We start from the raw sequence: 9,065 nt of genomic DNA on the forward strand, positions 1-9,065 counted from the left end.
CTGACGAACACCTTTTGTTCATCAGCATGGTAGAAAAAATATCCTTTGATCTCTTTGGGGTACCCTATGAACGTGCATTTGTCAGGCCTAGGTCCAAGTTTGTCTGTGATTAATCGTTTGGCATAGGTCGGGCACCCCCAGACCCTAAGGTGTGAAAGTACTGGCTTACGCCCTATCCATATCTCATATGGAGTCTTAATTATAGACTTTCTTGGAATCCTATTTAACAGATAACAGACCAATTCGAGTGCATATCCCTAGAAGGATATCGACAAGCTGGCAAAACCTATCATGGATCGGATCATATCTAACAGAGTCTGATTTCTCCTTTCAGACACACCATTATGCTGTGGTCTTCCTGGAGGAGTCCATTGGGAGAGAATCCCATTCTCTCCTAGATATGTGAGAAACTCACTAGAAAGATATTCTCCTCCTCGATCAGATCGAAGAGTTTTAATGCTCTTCTCAGTTTATTTTTCTACTTCACTTCGAAATTATTTGAACATTTTAAATGAATCCGACTTATATTTCATCAGATAGACATATCCATATCTGGATAGATCATCCATGAAAGTTATGAAGTAAAAATATCTACCTCTAGCACTTGTGCTCATGGGCCTGCATACATCAGTATGTACTAGGCCCAAGAGCTCAGTAGCTCTCTCACATTTTCCAGTAAAAGGTGACTTGGTCATTTTACCAAGAAGACAAGACTCACAGGTTGGAAGTGATTCACAATCACTGACTTTGAAGATTCCCTCTTGAGTCAACCTGTTTATTTTGTTCTTGTTTATATGACCTAGCCTACAGTGCCATAAGTAGATATCTGACACACTATCTAATCTAGGGTGCTTGCCAATAGAATAGACTCTTATCGGGCTTGATCTTTCTGGTCTGGCCCTACACTGATGTCCCAGCTTGAACTTGCACCATCTTCACTTTCTTCTTCTTGTTCTTCTTTCCTTTCTTAAAGGGTCGAGAACCAGAAGACGAACCTCCTACTAAGTTCACCGACTCCTTATGGAGTTGGTGATCCTTCTCAAAGTTCTGAAGCAACCCCAGTAACCCGTGGTAGTTTACTTCAAGATTTGTCATTCTATAATGAGTGAGGAATGGGAGATAGGACTTGGGCAGCGAGTTCAGTATTGCATCTTTTCTAAGCTGCTCATGCAAAGGAAAGTCGAGCTTGCTCAATCATTCCATCAGCTAGATCATGTATAATACATGATTAGTGACAGAGGCACCATCCCGTATTTTGGCATTGAAGATGACACAACTAGTCTTGTGCCTCTCCACATCATCGGGTGTGCCAAAGGCATCCTCCAACATTTGAAGCATGTCCTTTGGCTGAGCCATCTCGAATCTGCGACTGAACTCATTACTCATGGCAGCCAGCATGATACAACACACCGTGGTCCGGTCACTAAGCTACTTTTGATAAGTGTCTCTGACTGTTTCACATGCATTGGCAGCTGGCTCCTCAGGTGTAGGATCCATTATCACATATAGGATCCGTTCATGCTCCAGGACTATATTCAACTTTTGGTACCAGCTACCGAAGTTGGGTCCCACCAACTTATCATTGTCCAACAATGATCGGAGCGATAGAAAAGTGGCCATATCTGCTCAAAGAAAAATCATAACCTAATTAGTAATTGATTCATTAAACCTAGAGATTTGGACTTTAATCAAAAGATTTCTCTCACTATTTTATTCGAATTGGTAGCCTCTACCTTTAATTCAAGGAATTATCCTAATTCCTTAGTGGGTACTAGAATCCACTTAGACTGCACCACAAGCCCAACTTTGGTTGGCCAATCCATGTACATCTAAGGGTAGGTTCATAACCAATTATTTCTCTAAATAATTTTTAGTAATTTTAATTTTGCCCCAGAAACCTAATCAGTAGGCTTTGGCCTCCACTATAAGGATCCGGTTAGGTCCAACCATTAACATGACCATACTTGGTGCATCCAACCAATGAATGATTAAGCCCAACTTTGGTTGGCTCACCTAACCACCATTAGAGAGATACTTCGAAGTCACCATATGATGAGTGATAATTTCATTAGTCAACAAGCACCAGGCCTTTGGGTCTGCAATGATTATTGAGTTAATGGACTCATTATCAAACACCTTAGTGGGAGGCTATGACTCAGTTATCTCCATAACTTTATCAATTTAAGGACCTAATAATTTTAGAGGATTTAAATGATTTAGAGGATGAGGTCAGATGAACCAGCTTATCATGATCCTCCCACTGACTTCACTAAGTCAGCTTAAGGAAGATCATTAAAAGGGTTGGTCTAGGAGCACCTAAATCAGTCACACTGATTTACCTAGCTGACATGGGTCAGTTCGAATAGTCAAGTGATCCGATCAAAACATAATTTCACCAAGAGGCCAGGTAAGTTCGATCAGTGGGAGGGTCAGCCAAAGCTTGCCTTAGACACCATCAAAAATGACCAGATAAGCGGGCTCCCAATTAAAAACCATCGGTCTGGTTTACCTTAAACACCAACTGATTTAATTAGTTTCGATTAGATCAACCTAACAGTTCGTGCTAGACTGCTTAGTCAAGAATCAAGTCCATTTGATTCTCATTAAAGACATGGACTTGACCAACTACAACTATTGTAATTGATCTAGAAAAATCTTTGACCTAATCTAAGACAACAATTAATTAGATTTAGTCAATTCTCTAATTAAGTCCATCTTTAATCTAACCATAGGTCTAACCTAATTAATGGATCTAATTCCCACTAACGCATTAACCCAATGTGTTATGGTTTGTGTCTTAGGTTCTTCAATTCACAATCCTAGAACCTAATCAAACAACTGAAAGGTTTTAATACAATGGCGGAAGCATGGATTTCAAAGTAATTATTATGAAATCATAAAAATAAAACCTAACTCCAAGATCACCTTATCAAAAATTAAACCATATAATATGCATTAATATCAAATAAAAGATATAGAAACATATCTCTTTTCGCTAAACCCTGATTTGTGCTTAGTTGCCGGCAGCAATCTGTCTGGGTTTCCACCAGGTGCCCATGTGTTCACCCTCCAACATTGATCCACACGGGGACTCGACCAACCCTCTATCACTTATTAAAAAATACTCTATAATTAAATTCTGATTTATCAAAATTTAAATGCAATTTGGGCAGAACCTCCTTTCTTGGCTTTGCTATCGCACTGTTGGACCTTTTCTTGCCTTCCTTTCTTGCTCCTTGTCTCCTTAATTTTTATTCTAATTTTCTAAGCCTTTTGGAAGATTTTTTATCCTTTATCAGGACCTTATCTAGGCTAGAGAGAAAGAATAAAGAAAATTGGACAAGCAGAGCCTCTTGTAAGAAAGAAAGAAGATTTTTCAATCCTCAGACTCCTCGGCGTGCACCCCTATTTATATTGCACGTAAAGATGCAATCCAAAACATCTCATGCCCTCTGACAATTTATCTCATGCCTCTTGTCTATTTCTCACACCCCATAAATTAAGAAATGCCATGTGTACATCAAAGTTGGGTTGAAGAGATGCCTTATTTCAGAAAGACTCTTCGATCTTAACTAACGGTGTTCAGATGAGAAGTCACAAAGCTTCTCTTATTGGCGCCATCAACCCATGCCTTTGGATCTGGAAGGAAGCCCATCCAATGGCCAAGATAAAGGGTGCCAACTTGAAGAATGGCGCAAGAGATTAAGGGGCATGGATAAGTTAAAACTTATCTCCCCATTTGAAAATTCAAAGGGGCGCTTCCAAGAGGTGGCGCATGGATTTAATCCTTATCCCTTCTCTTAATTCTTCTACGATGAGTTTAATACTCAGAAGGACTCTTAGGCACCTCCTAAGACATCTGAAATACATTCATAGAATAAAAGTTACGGAGAAAAATAGGATAGACCAAGTTAAGGGGTGTCATCTCTCATTCATGCATCATGTGACACATGCGCATGGATTTAAATTCTTACCACTTCTCCTAATTTTTCTACAAAGAGTTTAATACTCAGAAGGACTCTTAGGCACCTCCTAAGTCATCTGAAAATCATTCATAGAATAAAAGTAATAGAGAAAAAATAGGAAAGGCCTTATCTAAAGGTTGCGCCAACTCCATCCATGCGCCATGTGGTTCATGCGCATGGATTCAAATTCACATGCCAAGAGAGAGACTCTTAGGTGTGTGGTTCCTTGGTTTTTGTCATCCAACAGCAAGCCCAATTAAAACACTTCGAACCCACTTCAAGACCAAAACCAATTTGGCTCAAATTGGTTCTAAATTAGCCCAAATCAGAACCCGATTCGAATCAAAATGCTAGGGTTTGCAGCATGTGCTAGCACGTTCAACTTGCAAACATGGTTTAATCAAATTAAACCCATGATCAATTCCCTTTGTGTGTGACCCATTGGGTTCCACATCTAGCCAGCAGTGAGTCTAGATGCAATTTAGTCTAATTTGGTTAGAACACAACCCAGCCGATTTAGGTCAAATCAAGCTGAACCATTTTGATCAATTAGAACAGTTTTTAATTAATGATCAAATTAAACTCTTTAATTTGATCAAACTCACAAGACATGATTGACGTCTAGCAATGTATCATGTCTACCTGGAAGATATAGAATTTTAGTTAAAATACCAAAAATACCCTTCAGTGAAAAATTACTGTGCATCTTGATCTTACGATCATCCTGCATCCCGAATATAAGATTGGGTATGGAAAAATGTCAAACCCAATTTTTTATATTCACATTTCTCTTGATAATGATTCAATTTATGAAACATTAGAAACCATTTCTTTTTTTTTCATAATGCTTTGATCAAAGTCTTCCTGAATCATTATTTGATTGAAGCAGATAGGATGCGATCTCCTCTTACTAGGAGCGATCGTTTCCATATTGACCTACTCACAACCTTCATAAGCAATCCATCATATCCAGAACATCCCGTACATGATTAAATCATGAATGAGTATGATCCAAAATATGGATTCATGCTTATAAGGTTCTACGGCAGTCTCAGGTCAAAAGATTTACATGCACAATTCCCACTATAAGAAAAAATCTGTTGACATGTAGATAAGACTCCATCAGATATTCTTTAATTGGATCAATTCAGTGAATTCATTCTCTAATGAACACTTACATCCTTATATTAGTGTCATACACAAGTAATTGTGAGATCAATTACCCTCTCTGCCGAGCATACACAGGATGTACCAGTCTTACCGAAATATTGATCCCCTACTCAATGTTCCATCGACTAGGAATATTTAAAATTAGAGTTTTAAGGTTTTAGTTCTCACTTGGTATGATTACATCATAACCCTAAAATCATAGCCCTAATTTATAGGGTTCATCAAAATAAGATGCAGCATATGATGAACTAAATACCTTTATTTATTTAAAACATCAGTACATGAGTTGTCGGGAGACAAAAAATATCCCTCTATTTATACATTTTGATTGGCTTATAGGGCATATTCCTTTCAATCTCCCACTTGCACTAAAGCCAATCTCCCTTATATTTCAACCAAATACAATCGAGATGGCGATCGAATTGCTGCTGTGGTAAAGCTTTAGTGAATGGATCCGCTATGTTGTTCTTTGTGTCTACTCGTTCAATAATAACATCTTGTCTTTCAATTATTTCACGAATGAGATGGAAGCATCTCAAAACGTGCTTGGATTTATGGTGAGACCTGAGTTCCTTTGCTTGAGCAACTGCTCCAGTATTATCACAATAAAGTGGTACTGGGTTCTCAATCTCAGGAACAACGCCCAATTCAGTGATGAACTTCTTCATCCAGATAGCTTCCTTGGCAGCTTCACTTGCAGCTATGTATTCTGCCTCTATGGTTGAGTCAGCTACTGTTTGCTGCTTAGAACTCTTCCAACTCACTGCTCCACCATTCAAAGTAAAGACATACCCTGAAATGAATTTGCTATCATCTGGGTCTGATTGAAAACTAGAATCAGAGTATCCTTCTAGTTTAAGATCAGATCCACCATATATGAGAAAAATATCCTTAGTCCTTCCTAAGTACTTTAAAATATTTTTCATAGCCTTCCAATGATCCTCTCCTGGATCAGCCTAAAATCTACTGGCTATGCCTAAGGCATAAGCTACATCAGGCCTGGTACATAACATAGCCTACATTATTGATCCTACAGCCGAAGCATAAGGAATAGAACTCATTCTATTTCTCTCTTCAGTTGTCTTAGGAGACATCTTCTTAGAGAGATGTATGACTTGACTCATGGATAAATAACCTCTTTTACTTTCATTCATACTGAATCTTTTCAGTATTAAGTCAATGTACCTAGACTGAGATAAGCCTAGCATCCTTTTAGATCTATCTCTATAGATCTTTATACCAAGTATATAGGATACTTCCCCAAGTCTTTCATGAAAAACTTATTTGATAGCCATAATTTGACTGTTTGTAACATTGAGATATCATTCCCAATAAGGAGTATGTCATCTACATACAGAACCAAAAAAACTAGGGCACTCCCACTAGTCTTCTTATATACACAAGGTTCATCCACATTTTTGATGAAGCCAAATTCTTTGATTGTTACATCAAAGCAGATGTTCCAACTCCTTGAGGCTTGCTTTAATCCAAAAATAGATTTCTTAAGCCTGCATACTAGATTTGGTCTGTCATTTGAGACAAAACCCTCTGGCTGTGACATGTAGACCTCCTCTTCTAGAAAACCATTTAAGAAGGCGGTCTTCACATCCATTTGCCATATTTCATAATCATAGTATGCTGCTATTGCAAGCATTATCCGAATAGATTTGAGCATGACAACAGGTGAAAAAGTTTCATCATAATCAATACCCTGTTTTTGCCTGAAACCTTTAGCTACCAATCTAGCTTTATAGGTTTCTATTTGACCATCTGCTCCAATCTTTTTCTTATAGACCCATTTGCACCCAATAGGGTTTACCCCTTCTGGTGCATCAACCAAAGTCCATACTTTGTTGGTGTACATGGAGTCCATCTCGGATTTCATCGCATCCTGCCATCTGTCTGAGTCCTTACTCATGACAGCTTCTATATAGGTCAAAGGTTCGTCATTCTCAATGACTTGGGCTTCATTATTCTCAATAATGAACCCATACCTTATTGGTACATGTCGTACCCTCTCTGACCTACGGATAGGAGTTATGTGTTCTAGTTCTTCTTTATTTATGTGAATATTTGGTTAAGAAATACCTATTTATTTTTGTTGAACTTCATTAATTTCAATATTTCTCCCACTGCCTCTTTCTAGGATAAATTCTTTCTCAATGAAAGTGGCATGCCTACTTACAAATTTCTTTTGTTCAGTAGGGTGGTAGAATAGATATCCTATACTATCCTTAGGATATCCTACAAACAAATATTTATCTGCTCTAGTATCTAGTTTATGTCCAAAATTTCTTTTGACATATGCTAAATATCCCCATATCTTAAAATATTTAAGATTGGGCTTCTTACCTCTCCATATTTCATATGGAGTGCTAGATACAGATTTAGAAGGTACTCTATTCAAGATAATTATTACGGTCTCTAAAGCATAACCCCAGAAGGAAGTAGGCAATTCAGTGAAGCACATCATGGATCGTACCATATCTAATAAGGTATGGTTTCTCCTTTCGGCTACACCATTTAATTGTGGCGTATAAGGAGGTGTCCATTCAGAGATAATTCTCTTTGCTTTAAGATGGTCTAAAAATTCATTGGACAAGTATTCTCCTCCTCGATTAGATCGAAGAATTTTTATACTTTTTCCAATTTATTTTTCGACCTTGCTTTGATACTCTTTGAATTTATCAAAGGCTTCGGATTTATGTTTCAAAAGATACATATATCCAAACCTAGATAAATCATCTGTAAATGTAATAAAATATGAGTATCCACCTCTGGCATGAGTTGTCATGGGGCCACATACATCTGTATGTACAAGTCCTAACAACTCGTTTGTCCTATCTCCATGTCCACTAAATGAAGTCTTGGTCATTTTACCCATGAGACATGATTCACAAGTTCCTAATGATTCACAATCATAAGAATCAAAGAACTTTTCTTTGTACAACTTGTTAATCCTAGTCTCACTAATATGACCAAGTCGACAATGCCAAAGTAAGGTATTATTTACATTATCTCTCTTACGTTTACTATTTTCATCAACATGAAAAATATTATCATTCAAGCATAGAGTCAACAAACCATTGTCAAAAATACCATGACAAATTATTTCATTAGAAAAATTAATCGAGCAACCATTGCTCGTTACAGATATTTGATATCCTTGTTTTATCAACAAGGGTACAGATACAATATTTCTAATGATCTTAGGCATGTAATAACAATTTGTTAGCTCTAAGATCTTCCCAGAAGGAAACTTCAAGATATATGTCCCTACAGCTTCTGCTTGGATAGAATCTCCTCCAGCACCATAGAGCTCGAAGTCTCCCTTCCTCAAACTTCTAATTTTCTGCAGCCCCTGCAATGATTTGCAGATATGAAAACCACAGGTAGTATCTAATACCCATGAGTTTGAAATGGAAGAATTCAATGATAATATTGTATGTATCTCACACATACCTTTTGGTGCATTATTTGCTCCAGTCTTCACTGTTGCAAGATAAGCCTTGCAATTCCTTTTCCAATGACCTGCCTTGCCACAGTGGAAGCAGGTCGACTGTCCAGAGATCTTCTTTCCCTTCTTTCTCTTATTTATACTACCTTTAGGGTTCAGCCTCCTTTTAGAACCCTTTTTGCCTGCCTTCTTCTTGGAGATCCCATCCACAAGAAGAAGAGGAGCCTAATACTTCTTGATATGGCTCTCTGCTGTTTTGAGCATATTTAATAGCTTAGGCAAGGAAGAATTCAGTTTGTTCATGTGATAGTTCATGACAAACTGAGAAAATGATTCTGGAAGTGATTGCAGGATTAGATCCTGACTCAACTCCCCATCCATAACAAAACCTAATTGACCTAATCGAGTGATCAGGTCAATAACTATCAAAATATGGTTTTGTACGGATGACCCCTCTGTCATTCTGGCATGGA

This window comes from Elaeis guineensis, chromosome 10 (genome assembly GCF_000442705.2).
Source record: "Elaeis guineensis isolate ETL-2024a chromosome 10, EG11, whole genome shotgun sequence".
Classification (NCBI taxonomy): Eukaryota; Viridiplantae; Streptophyta; class Magnoliopsida; order Arecales; family Arecaceae; genus Elaeis; species Elaeis guineensis.